This window comes from Gymnogyps californianus, unplaced genomic scaffold, assembly GCF_018139145.2.
Source record: "Gymnogyps californianus isolate 813 unplaced genomic scaffold, ASM1813914v2 HiC_scaffold_37, whole genome shotgun sequence".
NCBI classification, from domain to species: domain Eukaryota; kingdom Metazoa; phylum Chordata; class Aves; order Accipitriformes; family Cathartidae; genus Gymnogyps; species Gymnogyps californianus.
In genome coordinates, this window is record NW_026114257.1 from 246080 (window position 1) to 268900 (window position 22821).

Here is a 22821-nt window from a genome sequence, read left to right on the forward strand (position 1 = left end):
GTTTCAGATGTGCACATACTGTGAATAATGTAGTGTTTATAGGGGTAAGCTTGTGCCCCAACCCCAGGGGAAGAATCTGGCTAACCCATATTTCTGCTTCTGGGGTCGCCTCTCTTCCATGCTCAGAGACAGAAATTGAACCCCTGTGGAAGCAGAAGAGGAAGGCGGGAATGTCTTTGCTGCAGTTGTAACTGAGGCTGTATGGCTTATCAGAAATGAGAGGTCATCTCTTTAATACGTGTCCCCACTCCAAATTCAGGCAAAGGCAGGAGGAAAGAGAGTGAGGTGATGTTTGCTTTGGGGAAGTAAAGATTGGGGAAGTGCAGGGATTGATTCACGGACTCTGGTGCGGGTAAAACCAAAGACCTTTATTGTTTACAAATTTGTGCTTATATAGATTCATTAGCTGTCCACGCGCTCAGGCTTGTTCCATGATTAGTTAATACTTTCTGTTCACGTGCCGCGGCTAAACTTCTGATTGGTGCTGTTGAGCAAGACACACATCTTCTGTCTTCGGTCTCATATCTGTGTTCCAAATTATTTCAGTCTTCAGCTTCTTTTCTGCGCACCTGCTTTATCACTTATTTACTCCCTCATTCTATGTCTTTCAAGGCTATGTTTAATTGTTCAAGGCGGCTCGCAACACTCCCTGCAAATCCCACAATTCCCCCTTTTTGTTTTTCTACCCAAAATGCAGTGTTTATCATCCTCTGCAGGGCCCTTTGCAGACAGGATAGCAAACACAGAATAATGAGCAGGAAGGCCACAAATAGCACATAATAAAATTAGCCCAATCTTTATCAAACCTTTAAGCCAACCACTAATTCCCCAGTCACTAAAAAATTTTCTATCCAACCCCATCCATCATCAACTTGTAGCTTTTTAACTCCCTCTTTCAATTGTTGAATGCTACGGTGAATAGATTCCGAGTGATTGGAGAGATTCATACAACACATACCGTCAAGGTCTTCACACCCGTGCTCCTGTGCTAAAAGCAAAAAACCAATTGCTGCACGATTTTGCAAAGTTGCATGTCTTACTGAATCAACATCTAAAAGCAAACTACTCAAGGCTTGAGAAGTAGCATTGGTCTGCTTGGCTAGCCAACATCCCAACTTATTTAGTGTGGCTAAGGCCTGCGAGGCTGCCACCCCGGCGCAGCTATAGAAGCCATAATTATCTTTTCACTGTTCCAAAATTCCACATCATCCCTGCACTCTGCCTTAAAGGCGTGGGTCGATCGCTTGGAGCGCCGGTGATTAAAAATTATTGATGTATTTGGTGTTAGCAAAGTGAGCCTCCCCAAACTGCAAGGCCCTCCTTTTATATGAGATGGTATTCCTCCCCATGCGCGATCGCCACAGATAAAAAAGACCCCTGAGGGAAGCGCCAGAGGCGCGTTGCTAGATTTGGAAATATTCGGGCTAGTATAGTTGCACCAGGCTGTATTATTTCTATATATGGACAGAGACGAGTTGATATTTTGCGCTGTCATTCGATTGCGCCCTGAATAATTAAAATACAAACAGCTGTCCATTTTAACTGAACCCAGGAGTCCAAGTTCTTGTGGCTCCTGTGGTAATTGGGGTAAATGAGCACTCCACCCGTCCCAGTTGTCGACACAGGCGTTGAAACTGGAGCACAAATGCTGTGGGACTGGATAGTGTTGGGCCAGGTATCTGCCGGGACTCCGACAAGACATGTTGAAAAAGGGTTCCCTGGAGATACAATAGACAGGCAAATAAAATCTTGTCCTGTTAGATTCGCTAACGTGACCCACACATTCGTCTTTGGTTGCGGGGGCACCCATATTGCTTGTATACACCCAATCAAACTTAAAAGGGTCGTTATCCTCTCCATTTTATATACCGGTCCGTATAACAACAAAAATAACGGATTGAATAGATCTCACGTATACTATTGATTCTCTTACAACGAATACACAATGGTGCTAAAGTATGATTCAGATAAATGTGCTGATTACCATTAAAATAAATCAAATACTTTCTACAAAAATATACAATGTGCAATAATATATCCACAGCAGCGCTTACAGACTAGACATATAGACACCTGCGGCCTAGCGAGGCCTGATACACCACTCCTTACTGTCTCAAGCAAGTCATTTCCCATCAAAACAGTTTGCGCTGTCACTCAAAATGTCTTCTGATGTCTCGGCAGGCCCTTCAGGGTCTTTTGCGGTTGTCTGTTGTTTGCCTGGCACCGGCAGCTTTGAGAGCGCTGGCTGTACACACCGAGCTGGAACCCAGCGGGGCCCGTGATCTGTCAAAACACAAGCATACCCTCTCCCCCATGTTATTAATGTAAATGGACCTTCCCATTTACCATTTAGTAGGGATTTCACTGTCGTGGTTTAACCCCAGCCGGCAGCTAAACACCACGCAGCCGCTCGCTCACTGCCCCCCCACCCCTGGGATGGGGGAGAGAATCAGGAAAAAAAACTCGTGAGTTGAGATAAAGACAGTTTAATAGGACAGAAAGGAATGAAAAAACAATGATAATGATAATAATAATAATATGACAATAGCAATACTAAAAGAATTAAACTATACAAAGCAAGTGGTGCACAATGCAATTGCTCACCACTCGTTGACCGATGCCCAGTTAGTTCCCGAGCCGCGATCCCCCCTCCCAGTTAACTCCCCCCAGTTTATATACTGGGCATGATGTCATATGGTATGGAATAGCTCTTTGGCCAGTTTGGGTCAGCTGTCCTGGCTGTGTCCCCTCCCAGCTTCTTGTGCCCCTCCAGCCTTCTTGCTGGCTGGGCACGAGAAGCTGAAAAATCCTTGACTTAGTATAAACACTACTTAGCAACAACTAAAAACATCAGTGTGTTATCAACATTCTTTTCCTACTAAATCCAAAACACAGCACTGTACCAGCTACTAGGAAGAAAATTAACTCTGTCCTAGCCGAAACCAGGACATTCACCATGACAGGTACATTTTTATCTCGTAATGTTTGCTGTGATACCTCCCCTAAAGAGTGAAAATGGTAGAGCATCACCGGTGTCTCAGTATGAGGGGTAAAGGACAGATGATTCAACACATATATTGCTTTTGCTAAGCGTGTCTGCAGGGAGTCTCCAACGGTTCCCCCTTTTTGTTTTAACAACATGGTTTTGAGCACACGGTGTGTGCGCTCAATGATGGCTTGCCCAGTAGGAGAGTGTGGGATACCAGTGAGGTGTTGCACTCCCCAGCGCTGAAAAAACCTTTGAGTGGGCTGGCTGATATAGCCAGGACCATTATCCGTTTTTATCTGTCGGGGGATGCCTAGAACCGCGAAGGCACCCTGAAAGTGGGTTTGGATGTGGCAGCTGGTTTCTCCAGTGGCGGCAGAAGCCCATATCGCATGGGAAAAGGTGTCTACGGAGACATGGACATACTTTAAACAACCAAATTCGGTAACATGTGTGACATCTGTCTGCCATAGTTGTAGCGCCTGTAAACCCCGCGGATTAATAGCAGGCGGGGGACCGCTGGCAAACTGTTGACAATCTGGACATGCCTGTACAATCATACGGGCATCGAAGAGGGACAAATGGAACTGCTTGCTCAGGACCCATGCACTTTGGTGAAAAAAAGAATGCGACATGCATGCCTGCTGAAACATATCGGGTACGGGAGCAGCCCATACTGGCGTTGTCAGTCGGTCTGCTCTTTCATTACCTTCAGCCAAGAACCCTGGGAGATGCGTGTGGCTGCGGATATGGACAATATGATACGGTTCTGTTCTGTGATTAATATAATACAATAATAGTTTAAACATTTCAAATAATTTTTGATTCAAGATATGTTTAATGTAGGTGCGCTCAATGCGTTGAACCACTCCTACCGCATACTGTGAATCTGATACAATATTAAGAGGCTCAGGCCACCTTTTAAAGGCTTGTATGACTGCATGCAATTCCACGATTTGTGGCGAGCCCTGCATATAATATGCTTCTTGCTGCCACTGGCCATTCTATCTCCAAACTAACGCAGCCTTTCCTGTCTTCCCTGATCCATCTGTAAAAACTGTAACACCATGCACTGGTTGATGTTGGATAAGTGGCCTATCCACTATACCAACTTCCTGTAGGAGGGAAAATAGCTTGTGAGGTGGCAAATGCACTACAAGTTCGCCTGGATATCCTTCCAGAGCTATCTGTAACGACACATTATGCTGTAAGCACCAGTCCAAATATTCCTGTGTCAAGGGTATGCTGATGATTGCAGGCTCACTTCCTGCTAATTCACATATTCGCGTCCTACCCCGTTGTGTCAACAGAGCGATCAACTCAATTCTGCTGGTGATGGTTTTCTTAAGCTGGTAAGATAGGAAAACCCACTCCAGAATGACTAAAGGCTCTGCAAGGGTGGCAACCCATTGTCCAACAAGGGCGACAGGTTGTTGAGGTTGGTTACAGAGATACAAGCAGATGTCATGTTGTTCAACTAGACAGTGACTTTGTCTCCTTGTGAGCAAAATGTTAATGTTGTCAATCGCCTTTCTGGCCTCAGGCGTTAACTGCTGAGGAGAAGTAATCAGTGAGTCGCCTCACAATAAATCAAACAATGGCGCTAGCACTTGATTATCGATCCCTATGACTGTTTGTATCCAGTTAATATTTCCTAACAATTTCTGCAAGTCATTAAGTGTTGAAATATTTGTTTGAAGTTGCACTGCCTGTGGCTGGATGGTGCGCTCTGTAATTTTCCACCCTAAATACTTCCACGGTGCTACTTGTTGCACCTTTTCTTCTGCTATCTGTAAACCATATTTGTTCAAGCTGTTGATGACTTCCTGTATTGTCGAGGTTAAGTCTTCGGTGGGCTTTCCTGCTAATAAAATATCATCCATATAATGATAGCACACTAACTGCGGGTACTGCTGTCGAATTGGCGTCAGTGCAGTGGCAACATATTGCTGGCAAATGGTGGGTGAATTTTTCATTCCCTGTGGCAGTACTGTCCAATGATATCTTTGCATAGGTTCCTTACAGTTCTCCGTGGGTACTGAAAAGGCAAATCTAGATGTATCTTTTGCTGCTAAGGGTATGGTAAAAAACCAAACCTTTAAATCGATGATAATAATATTCCAATTCGCGGGGATCATTGCGGGAGATGGCATACCCGGTTGCAGTGAACCCATGTCTTCGATTACTGCATTGATTCGTCGCAGATCATGTAGCAGACGCCACTTCCCATTTTTCTTTTTAATGACAAACACTGGGGCGTTCCATGGGCTAGTTGTCGGAACAATATGTCCTTGTGCCAATTGTTCTGCTACCAACTCTCGTAGTGCTGCGGCCTTCTCTTTGACGAGAGGCCATTGGTCCACCCACACAGGCTTATCAGTCAGCCACGTGAGGCGGAGTGTTGGCCACTCTCCAATGGCCTCTGTGGAAAAGGCGATGTAGCTGTGGTAAGTGCCACCGACAGAGCCGACAAAACGTCTCGCCCTAATAGATTGATCAGTGTGAAGGCTACATATGGGCGGATATTGGCACACTGTCCATCGGTTGTCCGTACCTGTATCAGGTTGACGCTTTGTTGTGATGTAGAAAGACCGCCGATACCAACAAGACCACCATGTATTGTTGTAGTGGGCCAACTGGGAGGCCAAAAATGATGTGATATAACAGTAACATCAGCTCCAGTATCCACAAGGGCAGAAAGTGTAACTTCGGAGGGTTTGGCTTGCGTTTGTATAAGGGTAACCTTGATGGTTGGGCGTTCATTAGTAATCTGTAAAGTCCAATAGAGTTCGGGCGGTCCAGTTGATCCGAATCCGGAGGTTCCTCGCTCAGCGTTGGACGCCCTAGGTACACAGGCTTTGAATGGGACCAGCTGGGCTATCCGGCTTCCAGCTGGTATGGTCACCGGTGGGGAGGGTGTCCAAGCTAGTGCACGTATTTGCCCATCATAATCGGCATCAATAACACCAGGCAATATAAACAGGCCTTGTAGGGTGGTGCTGGATCGCCCTACTAGAAGAGCACTCAGACTGCTGCCTAGCGGGCTTATGACATTCAATGGAATTTTAGCAACCTTCTGGTCTAACAGCACAGTCTCCGTTACTGTGGTGACATCCACTCCGGCACTCCCTGAGGTACTGGCGCAGAGGTCGTCCATGCGGACGAGGGATTGCAGCTCTGTTGAGGCGCATTTCCCGGTGTTGCGGGCGGTGGTATTTGTGTCGAAGCGCGCCCCCGCGGCGCGCTGTGCTGCCCGTTTCCCGGCTTGGAGGACCGCGGTAACGGGTTGCTATCTTTATCAAATTTGGATCGGCACTGATTCACAAAGTGCCGGCCTTTATGGCAACGCGGACAGGGGTGCGGCGCTAGCGCATTGATGCCTCGCTCAGGTTTCATTGGACACTGTTGTCTAAAATGGCCACTCGCTCCGCAACGAAAGCACTTGCTATTTGTGACATTCACTGCCGCTGCAAAGGCCCCAGCAAGGGCTTCAGTTTGGTGTAAGATAGAACCAACTCTATTGCAGACCTCGATCATCTGTATGATACCGGCCCCTTGTGGTAGGGTTTGTAATACTCGTTTACAGTCTACATTAGCGTTTTCAACTGCTAGCTTAAGTAATAGGGCTTCCTTTGCCTCAGCATTATCAATCTGCTTATCGAGAGCGTCTCTCAAGCGATCAATAAATTGCATGTAAGGCTCATTCATTTGTTGCATAATACGGGTAAATGATTTTTCTGCTTTCCCTGTCTCTGGTACTTTAACCATGGCTTGATAAGCTAATCGGGCAGTCAAATGCAAAATCGCGAGGTCAAGTCATGCCTGTAATCGCGGATCATCTAACGGCGGCCGCCCTAGCAGCTGGGGTAAGCCTGCTCCATGTAATGGATCATTCGGCTGCTTTTCTAAATTCACAAGTGCTTCCTGGGCACACAGATCCTGCCACCGTTGTGTAAATAACAGTTTCTGAGTTGGCGTTAAAATCATGGTGGCTAATTGGCATATATCATAAGGAGTAAGCAATTGTCCTGTAAAAACATTTTCTAACAGACTCTGCAAAAAGGGGGCAGAAAGTCCATAGGTCACAACGGTTTTCTGTAACTCCTTGATTAAGTCCCAATGGAACAGTTGCCACTCATTTGGTCCTCGATCCCGTACCAGGACAGGAAAGGACCAACTCACTGCCTCAAGGTCACCTGTCTTAATCGCCTCCTCCCTTAGCCTTGCCCACCGATCTTTAGGATCAAAGTCCATGCCGTCCGATGTCGTCTCTTTCGGCAGGGCAGAAGGGATGGCTACAGGTGCTGGTGTAAAACCGGGCAATTGTCCAGATGCATCCACAAGCTTACACTGCTCACCCTCCGGAGGTACTGAGGCAGCCTGTAAATCTTGGGATTTAGGTCTGACAGTGGAAGCAGTTTTTTCTGCCCCTACGCTCGCCGTCGTTTCTTCGGGGGGGGTCTGGGGAGCTATAGCACTCGCGGCGGCAGCGGCAGCTTTTTTATCATCTGCCTTAATCTGGCATAAATTATCTGTCACTACATGCCAAGTGGTCATAATTTGAGCTGCTGTAAGGTCACCTCGTGAGGCTGCTTCCCAGATTAGCGTGCCGGCTTTCTCCCAATTATCTACATCAAATACTTCATGCAACTGTGTGGGAGCTCCGTGTGCTTTAAGCCACACTAACATTTTCATAGTCCGTTCCTCATATTTGATTCCCCGCTTAGCTAACAATTGCAATAACAGCCGCAAAATGGACGCTTCTTCTACAGACATGTGCGCCCCCATTTAAAAAAAAAAAATAAAATAAAATGCTCCAGTTGCTCACCTTTATTTGGTGATTGAGACCCGGGTCGTTCAGCTCCTCCGCTGATGTATTCGTCCAACTGGAGTCCCTACCGATGTACGTTCCACGCTTTAGTCTTGCCCCACGTTGGGCGCCATTTGTAGGGACTGATTCACGGACTCTGGTGCGGGTAAAACCAAAGACCTTTATTGTTTACAAATTTGTGCTTATATAGATTCATTAGCTGTCCACGCGCTCAGGCTTGTTCCATGATTAGTTAATACTTTCTGTTCACGCGCAGCGGCTAAGCTTCTGATTGGTGCTGTCGAGCAAGACACACGTCTTCTGGCTTCGGTCTCATATCTGTGTTCCAAATTATTTCAGTCTTCAGCTTCTTTTCTGTGCACCTGTTTTATCACTTATTTACTCCCTCATTCTATGTCTTTCAAGGCTATGTTTAATTGTTCAAGGTCGCTCACAACACTCCCTGCGAATCCCACAGGGAAGCAATAGGAAAAGAAAACGTGGAATGGCAGAGCTGGGTGATGAAAATGCTATGTTGGGCGGGAAGGAAGGACAGCAGTCTGAAGGGAATCACGGGGAGTCACAAGTCGAAGGAAAAAAACTTGGTGAAGAAAAAGTGGTGTTAGACCATGAGAGTAGAGGAGGAGGAAGGAATCAGACGTTCATGTGGGGAAATAATGGGAAAGCAACATGCAGAGGGATGGGAGAGGCTGAAAACAGCTGTGCTGGGGAAGGCTGGGCAAGCCTCAGCAAGGAAGGGAAGAAAGGAGGGTGGCAGGGAGCCTCAGGTGGGGAGAGGTCACAGGACAGAGCAAAGCTGGGCTTGGCAGTGTTGTCTGGTTTGAGCCACCCTGAGCCCAAAAACAGAAACTCTTGTCAGACTCTGGGCTATGTGTGTGTGTGCGCATCTGTGTCTCTACAGTGGCCCAGACTGGGGTTAATAAAAGCACTGGCTCGTTTAGCAAAAGCCCAGGGCATGTGACAGGTAAGTGGGAAGGAAATAGCAGACTCTTTTTGGCTCCATGTGGTTATTTGCGTTTAACGAGGCCAGCTCAGTGCCAGCCTCTGTGCAGATGAAATGAAGCAATGGGCTGAAGCAGGGCAAAGGAGGCACTGTGTCCTGACAGGCTGAGGTGTGACCTGATGAATTCTAACCATCCCAGGCATCTTTGGGAAAACAAGGTGAGGAATCCAGGGGTACTAGGACACAGTCTAGACTTGGGGCAAGTGTGCAAGGATTTGGGGCTGGGAGAATGGGAAAGTGGAGCTGTACAACACCTCATTTCAGACTGAATACAAAAGCAGGCTTAAATCACAAACATAGCCACTGGGATACAGATCTTCCCAATAAGTTTTTTCTTTGATTTTTGTTTTCTTTTTCCAAGGAAAGTTTTCATCCATCCACTTCATTTACTGAAAAATAACTTTAAAAGTTCTTACATCTGCATATCATTATCAACACAGGGTTTTGGGGAGGGAGGGGGGCAGTATGTGCTATATGAGGGGAAGCAAACAGCCTGGCTTTCAGGCTTTAAGTATATGAACACTCGTATATTTGTAATCATTTAGTGATTTTGGGCACCCAAAAGCATTAACATATAGCACTGACAGATGGATATGACTGCAGTAGATCATAAGCTGAATATGTGACTGGAGCCGCCACAAAGGCGACCCACTAAACGTACTGAAAAAGAATATCTCCTTAGCTGGGAGCCCCAAGACGTCCCTGATGAGCTCAGTGGAAACCTCCTTGATGGGGAGTAGCTGGCAACTATATATAGCAACTATATATAACAACTATACCGGGAACTGATGTCCTACACCCACTTATGTATCCACACCAAAAAGGTATAAAAAGTAACTCACTACCTACCCAAAATGAGCTTCTCTGCAAGAGCTTCCCTGCAAGAGATCTCCCGGAAAGACGGGACCCTCACTGGGAGCACCTGCCTGACTCCAGACTCTGTGACGTGGATCATCTTTGAAATGAGACTTTTCCATTGTTGATTAGCCCCACTGCTGGGAGCGGTTTGGTGAGTGTCGTACTGGTAACGCCTCACATAATATATTTATAGGCACACACATAGGTAAACGTTCACAAGTATGTACTTGCTTTACTACTTGGAATTCTGTAATAACTTGTAATATACATATATTTGCTTTACTTTTGTCGTGGGTTGACCCTGGCTGGATGCCAGGTGCCCACCAAAGCCGCTCTATCACTCCCCCTCCTCAGCTGGACAGGGGAGAGAAAATAAAACGAAAGGATCGTGGGTCGAGATAAGGACAGGGAGATCACTCACCAATTACCATCATGGGCAAAACAGACTCGACTTGGGGAAAAATTAATTTAATTTATTACCAATCAAATCAGAGCAGGATAATAAGAAATAAACCCAAATCTTAAAACCTTCCCCCCACCCCTCCCTTCTTCCTGGGCACAACTTCACTCCCAACTTCTCTACCTCCTCCCCCCAAGCGGCACAGGGGGACGGGGAATGGGGGTTGTGGTCAGTTCATCACATGTTGTCTCTGCCGCTCCTTCCTCCTCAGGGGGAGGACTCCTCACACTCTTCCCCTGCTCCAGCATGGGGTCCCTCCCACGGGAGACAGTCCTCCACGAACTTCTCCAATGTGAGTCCTTCCCATGGGCTGCAGTTCTTCATGAACTGCTCCAGCATGGGTCCCATCCACGGGGTGCAGTCCTTCAGGAACAGACTGCTCCAGTGTGGGTCCCCCATGGGGTCACAAGTCCTGCCAGCAAACCTGCTTCAGCATGGGCTCCTCTCTCCACGGGTCCACAGGTCCTGCCAGGAGCCTGCTCCAGTGCGGGCTTCCCACGGGGTCACAGCCTCCTTTGGGCGCATCCACCTGCTCCGGCGTGGGGTCCTCCACGGGCTGCAGGTGGATATCCGCTCCACCGTTAACCTCCATGGGCTGCAGTGGGACAGCCTGCCTCACCATGGTCTTCACCAGGGGCTGCAGGGGAATCTCTGCTCCGGTGCCTGGAGCACCTCCTCCCCCTCCTTCTTCACTGACCTTGGTGTCTGCAGAGTTGTTTCTCTCACGTATTCTCACTCCTCTCTCTGGCTGCAATTGCTGCTGCACAGTAACGTTTTTCCCTTTCTTAAATATGTTATCCCAGAGGCGCTACCACCGTCGCTGGTTGGCTCAGCCTTGGCCAGCAGCGGGTCCATCTTGGAGCTGGCTGGCTTTGGCTCTGTCAGACATAGGGGAAGCTTCTGGCATCTTCTCACAGAAGCCACCTCTGTAGCCCCCCCACTACCAAAACCTTGCCATGCAAACCCAATACACTCTTGTAATATATATACACATACTTGCTTTCCTAGTGGTAATTTTGTAGTGACTTGTAGTATATATACATATATATGATTTTACTAATAGTAGTTTTGTAGTAATTTGTAATAAAGAAATTCTCAGAAACCCAGACTTCCGTGTCGTTGTGCATTGCGGAATCCTGAGAACCCATGGTCACGATCTTTACACACCCGCAGGTCGGTATTTATTAATACGCAATGTTTTAGAAAATCAGGCTATGGGCCCAATAATACCAGGGGCCCCCTTTAGCCTGCATATAGGACTCACAGACAAAGGATATCAATGGGGATTGTGGCAATGAGCTCCCAATAAGGCCCAATTGACTCCCGTATGGTTCAGGTCAAAGGGGTGGCAAGGTTCACAATCACGGTACTCGCCCTGGGAAAAATCGCTGCTGGCTACTTATGATACAGAACCCATCACATTAGATGCACCCTTAGAAATACAGACCCCGTTCCCTATCCTCAAAAGAATCAGAGAGTCTGCTCCCATTCCCCAGGGAATTGCACACTCCAGTACAATCCAGGAGATGGTAATGTACATAGCACATCGCGGCTGGGTTGAGGGGAGAACAGGACCTACAGGGAAATTGACAGGGTACAATATCCAATGGCCAGGGGGTGCCGAGCCACCCCTTGACATGCCGCCCTCACCCATTCAAAATGCACCACCCCCATCTGATTTACAAAAGGATACCAAAGTCTGGTCTAATATCTGGTTGTATTGGGTTTCCATGGCAAGGTTTTAGTAGCGGGGGGGGGGCTGCAGGGGTGGCTTCTGTGAGAAGATGCCAGAAGCTGCCCCCATGTCGGACAGAGCCAGTTCCAGCCGGCTCCAAGACGGACCTGCTGCTGGCCAAAGCTGAGCCAATCAGCGAAGGTGGTAGCGCTTCTGTGATAACATATTTAAGAAAGGATAAAAAACATGGTGCAGCAGCAGCTGTGAGAGAGAGGAGTGAGAAAAATGTGAGAGAAGCAACTATGCAGACACCAAGGTCAGTGAAGAAGGAGGGGGAGTGATAGAGCAGCTTGGTGGGCACCTGGCGGCTAGCCAAGGTCAACCCACCACACTGGTTTACAGCTGGATCAGCTCAAAGGGTTAAAGGGAAATGGAAGAGAAGGGCTGCCCTCCTGCAGCCCTCAGACAGGACATCTGAAACACAAGAGGTAGTTGCACTCAGACCAGTGAGTCCAAAACCTCAACTAGTACCTCCTCACATCATGAATGGCAACATCACCTTAATGATGCAGTTGTTGCTTTGAATAACTGACAGACCATGACTGGTAGTCCAATCTGGAAAGCTTTTGATAGCAGCCGTGATGCAACCTCAACTTCAAGCGTAAATGATAATCATCAATTATCTATTGAACAGACTGTCCAGGTTATTAATCGTCTGCAAAAAGGAAGTTGTCCTTGCATATTACAAACACCCCTTTGAAGCACCATGTGTAAGGTGCTCGACCACCAGGGTAACAAACATCTTGCTTCTGAGCAGTGGATATCTAAGTTACCTAATATCCAAAAGGAATGAAGCAGTTTTGTTTTTCTTTCAGATTACCCTAACTGCAACATCGGCAACTGGGAACTCAGATGATCTTCCCTGCATTCTTGATTCTGCCTTATTTGACATACTGATTGTTTGCTTGACAACTTGGCATGAAATGAAACAACGTCATGAGCAATTTTCTTTCCCTCTCATGATTGTTATTAATGATTGGGTCATATCTAGTAATTACAATAATGCTTGTTCCCTTATCCCAGGGATGGAATAACAATCGCATTATTCAATTTATGAATACAATTTCTCAAGTAGGTAATGAATCGGATTGTTAGTACTTCTTACATCACCCTCAATCATTTGATGCTGAATTTGGGTGGTTAGCAGAACCTGTTCCCGAAGCATCCTTGTATCAACCTAATTTGACATACTTACTCCCCAGCACCCCAAATTATCGACAACAATCTTTCAAAGCACATTCATATGATAAGGCCCATGGTGCATTATGATGCCCCCCAGGGTACAAATTCAACTTGGGTGGGGAGAACAAGCAATTGTAATTACACTCTGCATTACAATTGCACCCAAGCACAGTTTCAATTTAAGTGTGGCAAAACACAAGCTTGTATTGATTCTGACCTGGAAACCTCATGGACCTGTAACAATGAGTTAGCAATTACAAATGATGTCATTTTTGATACTGTAGGACTCTGGAATCTTACATGGAATGTTAATAATACAAACTGCCAAAGATACTACAATTTCACTAGTCCTAATTCTACATGCTATAGTTTACAGAGTAATGGTTGGCTGAATACTAACAATAATTGGGAAACATGCAGCCCAGATGACATATCTGGCTGTATAGATTGCAACAAGCTGATTAAGCCAAACGTGCTTAATAAAATTCAATTGCCCCTCTAATCCATGATGTTCACTTTGCCAACATCACAATAACTTCTGGCAAAGCTGATGATTGCCTTCAATTTTAACACCCGGGTGGTTCTGGCTTTGCGGCACTAATGCCTATAAGAGTCTACCACCACAGTAGGCAGGCACTTGTACTATAGCACGTCTTGCTCCTTATGCAGTTCAATCTAAAAATTTAACATTTAACTTTCTACACAATCATTACCCTGTACATAATAAGCACGAAGCATCTAACCCCTTAGTAGAAAGACCCACTAAGTTTCACCAGCTTGTACATGCAATGTTTCCAACCTTGAGAGTTTTTTAATTAGAACAACCTATTGTTAATATTTCCGCTACACTTGAAAATGCCCAAAATGCTACTATAGATGCTTTAAAGATTCTACAGTCTGACATTAATTCACTCTCACAGCTAGCTATCCAAAATCACTGGGCCTTAGACTATCTTTTAGCCTCACAAGGAGGTGTTTCACTGTTAATAAATACCAGCTAACACATCTAAACAAATTGAATACGAAGTAAATATCATTCAACAGCATGTCCATTCTGTCGGAGAATCTGGGGACTCCCAACTGTGTAATAATGCAAGTACAATTTAGGAGAGGTCAGACAGAAGCTTTATTAACTATGATCATAGTGAGAGAACATTCAGCCAGCATCTCCCCCTCTGCTTCTCAGTTCTCTGCCAAGTGATTGCAGAGACCCAACCTATATACTGTTTCAGAAAAAGGAAAGAGGTGAGGAAAACCAATCATTTCAGTGTTAACAGAGTCAGGTATCCGTCCCTGGGAAGGATGAACTCCTTAAGTAGCTTGCTATCATCTGCCACAATTCTAAGAAGGAATCAAACAGTAAATAACGTGACAATATGGAGAGATGGCTCTTGGTGGAGCCTATAGGAGTGGCACACCTAGTATTATCTTAGCTCAGAAGTGGGGAGTTGGAAACAATCACAGACTGTTAGCTTTTGTAAAGATAACTTCTTAGCCAGACCTCTCAATCTTAAATATTAATAATTTTACCACCACATTCTCCCCTTTGAGACTTTAAAGTCTCATGCAAACTTTCACAGAGTGCAGCAGGCAAGCTGCAGATGTCCAACTCAGAGCGCTTCAGTCAAAGCCTGATCACAGTACGGATTGTGCTGTCTTGCCATCTGCTCTTGCCTCTATGCTGAATATTCTATTGCCATTATTGCAAGTATTTCTTTCTGCTGTTCCATTTTCTCATGTATATCAACTTGGGGCACGTTGAGTGTGCTTCATCTACTGCAGTGGGGGTTAGTGGGGCAGATACAGAGACTCCTACCTTCTTAATACATATCCTTCCATATATCTTTCTAGTCAAAGGTCCTAAATCAGGCAGCCAAGAAGTTAACCAAGTCCAGATGTTTTCAAAGCCCCAACATGTCTTCTGAGGCTACTGGGTATAACACCCAGAGGTGGGTTTTTTTATCTTATGAATGTCAAGTTTTAATTCTTTGGTTCTGGTCAATATAAGTACAAGTAGTGGTGTAGTGTACAATACAAACTCCTCCTTGTGCAGCTAAGAGGGTGTCTAGAGTCATTCTGTTTTGCAAAACTGCACAGGACTTCTGTTTTATTTCACACTGGAGGGCCAATATTGCATCAGCTGTAGTATTACCCATTTGATCTAGGGTTGCAGAGATGTTAACTATCGCCTTTTCTAATTCACTGTCATCCAATCCATGTATCAGGATTCACAGAAACTGGTGGAACCCAGTATTCCTGATTGCTAAGGGGTTATAAGTGTCTTGCTTTCTTCATGATAAAGGACTCAGGTGTCTCAACTAAGGTCCAATGTATTGCAATATGGGGTAATACATACCCTAAAGTACATTGACCTGCCCACCTGGGAGGCAATGTTTTCCAGGCCATAGTTCCACATAACCAGTAAGATTCTGGAAGAGAAGGAAGGGTTGGAAAGGTTATATAAACAGGGGGGAGTTGGCCGGGAGGTGCGGATCGCAGCTCTGGCATCGGTCAGCGGGTGGTAAGCAATTGCATTGTGCATCACTGTTTGTGTTTTTTTTCCTTCCCACCCCTCCTTTTTTTGTTATATTCCTTTTCATTACTATTATTATTTTTATTATTATATTTCATTATTACTATTGTTAGTATTATATTTTACTTTAGTTATTAAACTGTTCTTATCTCAACCCATGAGTTTTACTTTCTTTTCCTTTCCTCCTCCCCACACCACTGGGAGGGGGGAGGGGGAAGCAGCTGCATGGTGCTTAGTTGCTGACTGGGGTTAAACCACAACAGCAAGATATGTGCCAATGGTGACAGATCCAAATTTAATTGCATGTTGACAATGAGAACAGTTCCCAATCCAGTTAGTAATGTTAATCATTGGCATGAGTTTTCAAGAGAAGCAAGTGGAATTATTAGAAGGGGCAGTTTGTGACAGGATCCATTCAGGGTGTCTTGAAGTGCGATATAAGTAAAATAAGCTCATGTCTACCACTTTGTCTAACCTTTTAGCCATAAAGCAGGAACACCAACCGTGGGAATTCCAAATTTGTGTGTTGGGGGAATGTGTGTAAATCCAACAATATCTGAAACATTTGCTGCAACAGGTACCCAAGCTGTAAGGTTAAGGAGAGTGTTACTTCTCCATATTCCATAGGCTCCTAATCCATGCGGAATGTGGCTTAAAAATATTTTAGTTAGAATTTGGAACCTCATTTCAAATGTTATTAATGTATAACAACCTTTGGCTTAGAAGAAAGTAAATCTATACAAATTAATTCTAATAGTGTTTCTAAATAGCCCTTAAAAGTAAATTCAGAGATTAAAGGAACAGTTCAAGACACATCTAATTTGCACAGTCGGAGATTGCATCGTGGTTGTGCATCCTTGTGACCACAGTCCAGTGACAAAGTTAGGTCCAGAGAAGAGGGTTTAAGATTAAGGGTCTACATTGTGTTTTCTGGAGGGGGCACCTTTCTCTGTGTTGTGTTGTTAGGTGGTGGTATCTTCTTACAGTGAGATGCGTGTACGCAGTGGGGAAGTTCTTCACATTTGATGGCAGTGAGGGTAGTTAAGAGTACTTGATGTAGTCCCTTCCACCTGGGTTGGAGAGAGTCCTTTAGCTGGTGCACCTTGATGTAAACCGTCTCCTGGTTCCAGAGTGTGGCATGGTTCGCAGGCAGGTTCTGGAAGAGCTTCCTTTATCCGTGAATGGACAGATCTTACATACTTCATCAGGGCCCTGCAATAATTTAATATTGAATCGTCAGTAAAATGCAGGTCAAGTTTATATGGTGCTTCAGGTGGTGAATGAGGAAGGCACATCATAGGCCATCCCATAAGGATCTCATGAGGAGAAAGGCCATGTTTCCTATTTGCTGTGCTTCACATATACATCAATGCTAGCAGCAGTACATCTGGCCATTTTAGTCCTGTTTCTTCACATATCTTAGCTAATTTACTTTTCAGGTCAGAGTTTCTTCTTTCTACTGCACCACTGGATGGTAGGTAAAGCTTTGCAAATATTCTGAATCACTTGGCTTGTGAAATTAGTGCCTTGATCACTATCTATAGTAAGAGGAATGCCAAATCGAGGTATCAAGTCTCTTAAAAGTTTCTTGGCCACAGTAGTGGCATCAGCATGTTTCCAGGGATAAGCCTCAACCCATCCCGAGAACATGTCAATGATTACGAGTACATATTCTAGCTTGCAATATGTAGGCATTTGGATGAAATCCATCTGCGGGTTAACAAAGGGTCCCCAAGGTTTGGGATGTGCCGCAGGGATTGTTTTTATATGCTGGCCAATGTTATGGGCCAGGCATATGGGACAGGTACTGCAATACTGCTGTGCTATTGCAGGAAAGTTTGAAGCAAACCAATCTTGCTGTATTGCAGCAATCATCCCCCCTTTGCTAGTGTGTGCCACGGAGTGTTATACACGAGCAAGGTAGGGTAAAAGAGAGTGAGGTGCTACCATGCAGCCATCTGGAGAGCACCATAAAGAATCAGGGTATAATTGGCAACCACTGTGGAGCCAAGAGTCCTTCTGAGTTGCAGGTGCATTGTCCTGCAATAATGAAAGTTCTGAAAGAGGTGAATGAGATTCAGAAAGATAAATAAGAACATAATCAGGAGCCTGGGGGCCAGAAAGGGCCACGGTCCTGGTGGAATGATCAGCCAGGTCATTTCCCTCACGTGACATCATCATAAGGGGTAACATGGGCCTGACATTTAACAGCCAAAGAAGAGGGTAGAAGAAGGGCCTGTAAAAGGGCATCCACGTAACAACCATTCTTGATAGGGAAATCTGTAGAGGTAAGTAAACCACGTTGTTTCCAAAGCTGACCAAAGTAATGTATGACACCAAAGGCACAGCAATAGTCAGTATAGAGAGTTGCAGATTGACTCCGAGCCAGAATACAGGCACAGGTAAGAGCAACAAGTTCAGCAACTTGTGCAGAAGAGACAGAGGAAGAGAAAAGGCCTCCAATATGTCATGTGCAGTACAGACAGTGTAGTCGGAAACAAGCTTTCCGGTTGAATCTCGGAGGCAAAAGCCATCTACAAAAAGGATAAGATCTGGACTAAGCAAGGGCACATCCTGAAGATCAGGCTGTGGGCTAAGGAGCTGTTCAGTAAAAGAAAAGGCAGTCATGGGGTTTGCCATCCGTAGGGGCTGGCAAAAGGGAAGCTGGATTTAAAACAGAGCAGCAAGCAAGAGTGACTTTGGTAGCAGATAACAATATTTTCTCATATTTAGTAAGACGTGAATTAGAAATGTGTTGGGTCTTGCCTTTAAGAAGGAGAGCAGCAACAGAATGAGGTACAGCTACAGTTAAGGAGGGTCCAAGTACTATAGAATCCATTTTCTCTACCAGAAGGGAGGCCTCTGCAATTGTATGGAGGCACGAGGAGAGGCCTGCTGTGACTGGATCCAAAGCAGAATTATAGTAGACTATAGGACAGTGTTTGCCACCATGGAGCTGGATAAGGACACCTAGTACAAATCCATCCTTTTCATGACAATAGAGAGTAAAAGGTTTATTATAATCGGGTAGCCCTAGGGCAGGGGTTTGTGATAAAGCAGTTTTAAGCTGTGTAAAAGACTTTTCTGTTTCTGAGGTCCAGGGTAAAGGTTCAGGTATGGAATCAAGAGTAAGATTATACAATGGTTTGGTCAGGGTAGCATAGCCCAAACTCCACTGCCAACAATAACCAGCCATGCCAACAATAACCAGCCATGCCTAGGAAGCCCCTCATTTGTTTTCAAGTATAAGGTTTTGGAGTAGATAAAATAGCTTGCATGTGGGAGTGAGATAAATGTCACTCACCCTCAGAAATCTCATGGCCTAAGTAAGAAACTCTAGGATGGCACAGTTGAAGTTTATCTTTAGAGACCTTGTGACCTTGTTTAGCTAAGGCAGTGAGAAGGACTATAGAGTCCTGTTTGCAAGTCTCTAAGTCAGAGGAGGCTAAAAGGTCATCCACATATTGAATCAAGGTAGAATTCCCTGGGAAAGTAACAGATTCTAAGTCTTTTTTAAGAATTTGAGAAAAGGTGCAATTTGAGAAAGTGGGAGCCTCAGTGTATCCCTGAGAGAGATGAGCCCAGGTATATTGCAGGCCCTGATAGGTGAAAGTGAATAAAAATTGAATATCAGGGTGTATGGGAGTAGAAAAGAAAGCAGAGCAAAGATCCACAACTGTAAAATAAGTTGCCATTGATGGAATACAAGAGAGAATAGCAGCAGGATTAGGTACTACAGGAAAGGTTGGTAAAAACGGCATTAACCACACGGAGATCCTGGGCGAATCAGTAGGTGTTCTTCCCTGTTTTTTTAACAGGTAAAATGGGAGTGTTACAATGGCTGTGAGTATGAACAAGAATGCCTTGCTGCAAAAGGAAATCAGTAACCAGTCGGATACCTTCCTCAGCTTCCTTTGAGATAGGATACTGAGGAACACATGGGAGAGGCTTTTCCCAATTTAAAGTAATTTGAACAGGTTCAGGAGTTAGCATGTGATCTACTTCATTAGTGTGGCAAGAGTCAGGTTGGAAGAAAAATATTTCAAATCCATTCAGATGTATTTCCTTTCTGTTAATCATGTGACACATTTCTTCATTATAAGAAAGGACAATAACAGTGCTAGGTGTTCTTACTAATATATTTTCTATATAGCCTGGCCCTAATCTTCTTTATTTCTGTTCACGTGAAAGCTCTTCATTTCTACGCCTGACCTTTCCTGCTCCTGAGGTGGGATGGTCCAAGGAGCCAATAGGTGCTGTTAATTTCTATTTTTCACCTGGAACAGCCTATAGATGATAATGTTTTCTGTTCTTTCAGAGCAATTTTTATTTTTCCAAACTCTTTTCCACCTTTTCAGACAATAAGCTGCCATTACAGTCCCTTGCTTTTGTGCTTATTGGTGGTATCTCAGGATGTCTCCGATTTCTAGGTACCCCAGCTGCACTTCAAAGAAGCCAGCTGCACTTTTCAAGGATGTTTCTGTTTCACAGGCCTAGTTCCCAGGCTCACAGCTTCCAGGCTGGCAGGCCTTTCTCTGTCAGTATGTTTCAGCAGACATATTCTTCTGTTGAGTACTTTTCCTCTTCTAACCAGGTTGCCTTTATGGCTGCTTACATCAGTTGGGAATCATAGAATCATAGAATCATTTAGCTTGGAAAAGACCCTTAAGATTATCGAGTCCAACCATTAACCTAACACTGCCAAGTCCACCACTAAACCATGTCCCTAAGTGCCACATCTACATGTCTTTTAAATACCTCCAGGGATGGTGACTCAACCACTTCCCTGGGCAGCCTGTTCCAATGCTTGACAATTCTTTCGGTGAAGAAATTTTTCCTAATATCCAACCTAAACCTCCCCTGGGGCAACTTGAGGCCATTTCCTCTCGTCCTATCACTTGCTACTTGGGAGAAGAGACCGACACCCACCTCACTACAACCTCCTTTCAGGTAGTTGTAGAGAGCGATAAGGTCTCCCCTCAGCCTCCTTTTCTCCAGACTAAACAACCCCAGTTCCCTCAGCCGCTCCTCATAAGACTTGTTCTCCAGACCTTTCACCAGCTTCGTTGCTCTTCTTTGGACACGCTCCAGCACCTCAATGTCTTTCTTGTAGTGAGGGGCCCAAAACTGAACACAGGATTCGAGGTGTGGCCTCACCAGTGCCAAGTACAGGGGGACAATCACTTCCCTAGTCCTGCTGGCCACACTATTTCTGCTACAAGCCAGGATGTTATTGGCCGCCTTGGCCACCTGGGCACACTGCCGGCTCATATTCAGTCGGCTGTCGACCAACACCCCCAGGTCCTTTTCTGCCAGGCCGCTTTCCAGCCACTCTTCCCCAAGCCTGTAGTGTTGCATGGGGTTGTTGTGACCTAAGTGCAGGACTTGGCACTTAGCCCTGTTGAACCTCATACAGTTGGCCTTGGCCCATCGATCCAGCCTGTCCAGATCCCTCTGTAGAGCCTTCCTACCCTCAAGCAGATCAACACTCCTGCCCAACTTGGTGTCATCTGCAAACTTACTGAGGGTGCACTCGATCCCCTCATCCAGATCGTTGATAAAGATATTAAACAGAACTGGCCCCAATACTGAGCCCTGGGGAACACCACTTGTGACCGGCCACCAACTGGATTTAACTCCATTCACCACAACTCTTTGGGCCCAGCCATCCAGCCAGTTTTTTACCCAGCTGTCGTGGTTTAACCCCAGCCGGCAGCTAAGCACCACGCAGCCGCTCGCTCACTGCCCCCCCACCCCTGGGATGGGGGAGAGAATCAGGAAAAAAAACCCTCGTGAGTTGAGATAAAGACAGTTTAATAGGACAGAAAGGAAGGAAAAACAATGATAATGATAATAATAATATGACAATAGTAATACTAAAAGAATTAAACTATACAAAGCAAGTGGTGCACAATGCAATTGCTCACCACTCACCGACCGATGCCCAGTTAGTTCCCGAGCCGCGATCCCCCTCCCAGCCAGCTCCCCCAGTTTATATACTGGGCATGATGTCATATGGTATGGAATAGCTCTTTGGCCAGTTTGGGTCAGCTGTCCTGGCTGTGTCCCCTCCCAGCTTCTTGTGCCCCTCCAGCCTTCTTGCTGGCTGGGCACGAGAAGCTGAAAAATCCTTGACTTAGTATAAACACTATTTAGCTACAACTAAAAACATCAGTGTGTTATCAACATTCTTTTCCTACTAAATCCAAAACACAGCACTATACCAGCTACTAGGAAGAAAATTAACTCTGTCCTAGCTGAAACCAGGACAGTATCCACCCCTTATTCCATACCATCTACATCATGTCCAGGTCCCACACTTCCCAATGCATTTTCAATTAATCACCACCACTTTTGCTGCCTTTTAATACATATACACACAGATATCATTCCCTTAATGTATAAGCCTTTACAATGTCCCTTTAAAATGTTCGTTGAGTTCATTCAGTCCATGACTTTGGACTCCATCTATCATAACAGTCTGTCTGGGCAGGAGGGATGGTGTGAAGTCCGCTCAGTCAGCAGAGCAGGATCCAGCTTTGGTGCAGTACAGCGAGCAGATGACATTGGGCACAGCAGGAGGATGGTGTGTAGTGTTGGATTGTTGCATGCTGCAGTCAGTCCTGGTTCCATCACTACTGCACTTCGCTTGGTTTTATCAAAGTTCATTCTTTATTAATCTAGATGATTCTTACTGTAATACCATTGATATAGCATATAACAACTATAGTAATGATGACAGTGGCAGGGTTATATAGCAATTAGCATAATACAATTTAATTCACTGGCTATTCTCACCTAAAATCAAATCCCCTTGAGGCACACATCGGACTTCCCCATCCTTCCGCATCACCCACCAAGTGCACCCAGGTCCTTGAGCAAAAGCAATCCCACAAATGGGTTTGCCTTTGCCTGAGGCAGGAGTAACCCAGACTGTCTTCCCAGCATATTTTTTATGTGCACTACAGGGACCTTATCCCCTTCTACAGTATGTAAAAGTTCTGATTGGGCAGGGCCAGCTCGATTGGCAGATCCTCTAGTGTTGACTAACCAGGTGGCCTTTGCTAGATGTGTATCCCAATGTTTGAAGGTCCCACCACCCATTGCTCTCAATGTAGTCTTTAACAACCCATTGTATCGCTCGATTTTCCCAGAGGCTGGTGCATGATAGGGGATGTGATACACCCACTCAATGCCATGCTCTTTGGCCCAGGTGTCTATGAGATTGTTCCG

At 45.4% G+C, this 22821-nt stretch overlaps 1 long non-coding RNA gene across 1 annotated transcript; it reads right to left on the reverse strand.

The window, feature by feature from the left end:
• Positions 1-347: 347 nt before the first annotated feature.
• On the reverse strand, positions 348-7876 carry LOC127028619 (uncharacterized). Its single transcript, XR_007768028.1, has 2 exons — positions 7815-7876; positions 348-1718 (listed from the first exon to the last, which is right to left on the reverse strand). It is a non-coding gene; the product is annotated as an uncharacterized LOC127028619 (long non-coding RNA).
• Positions 7877-22821: the final 14945 nt, after the last annotated feature.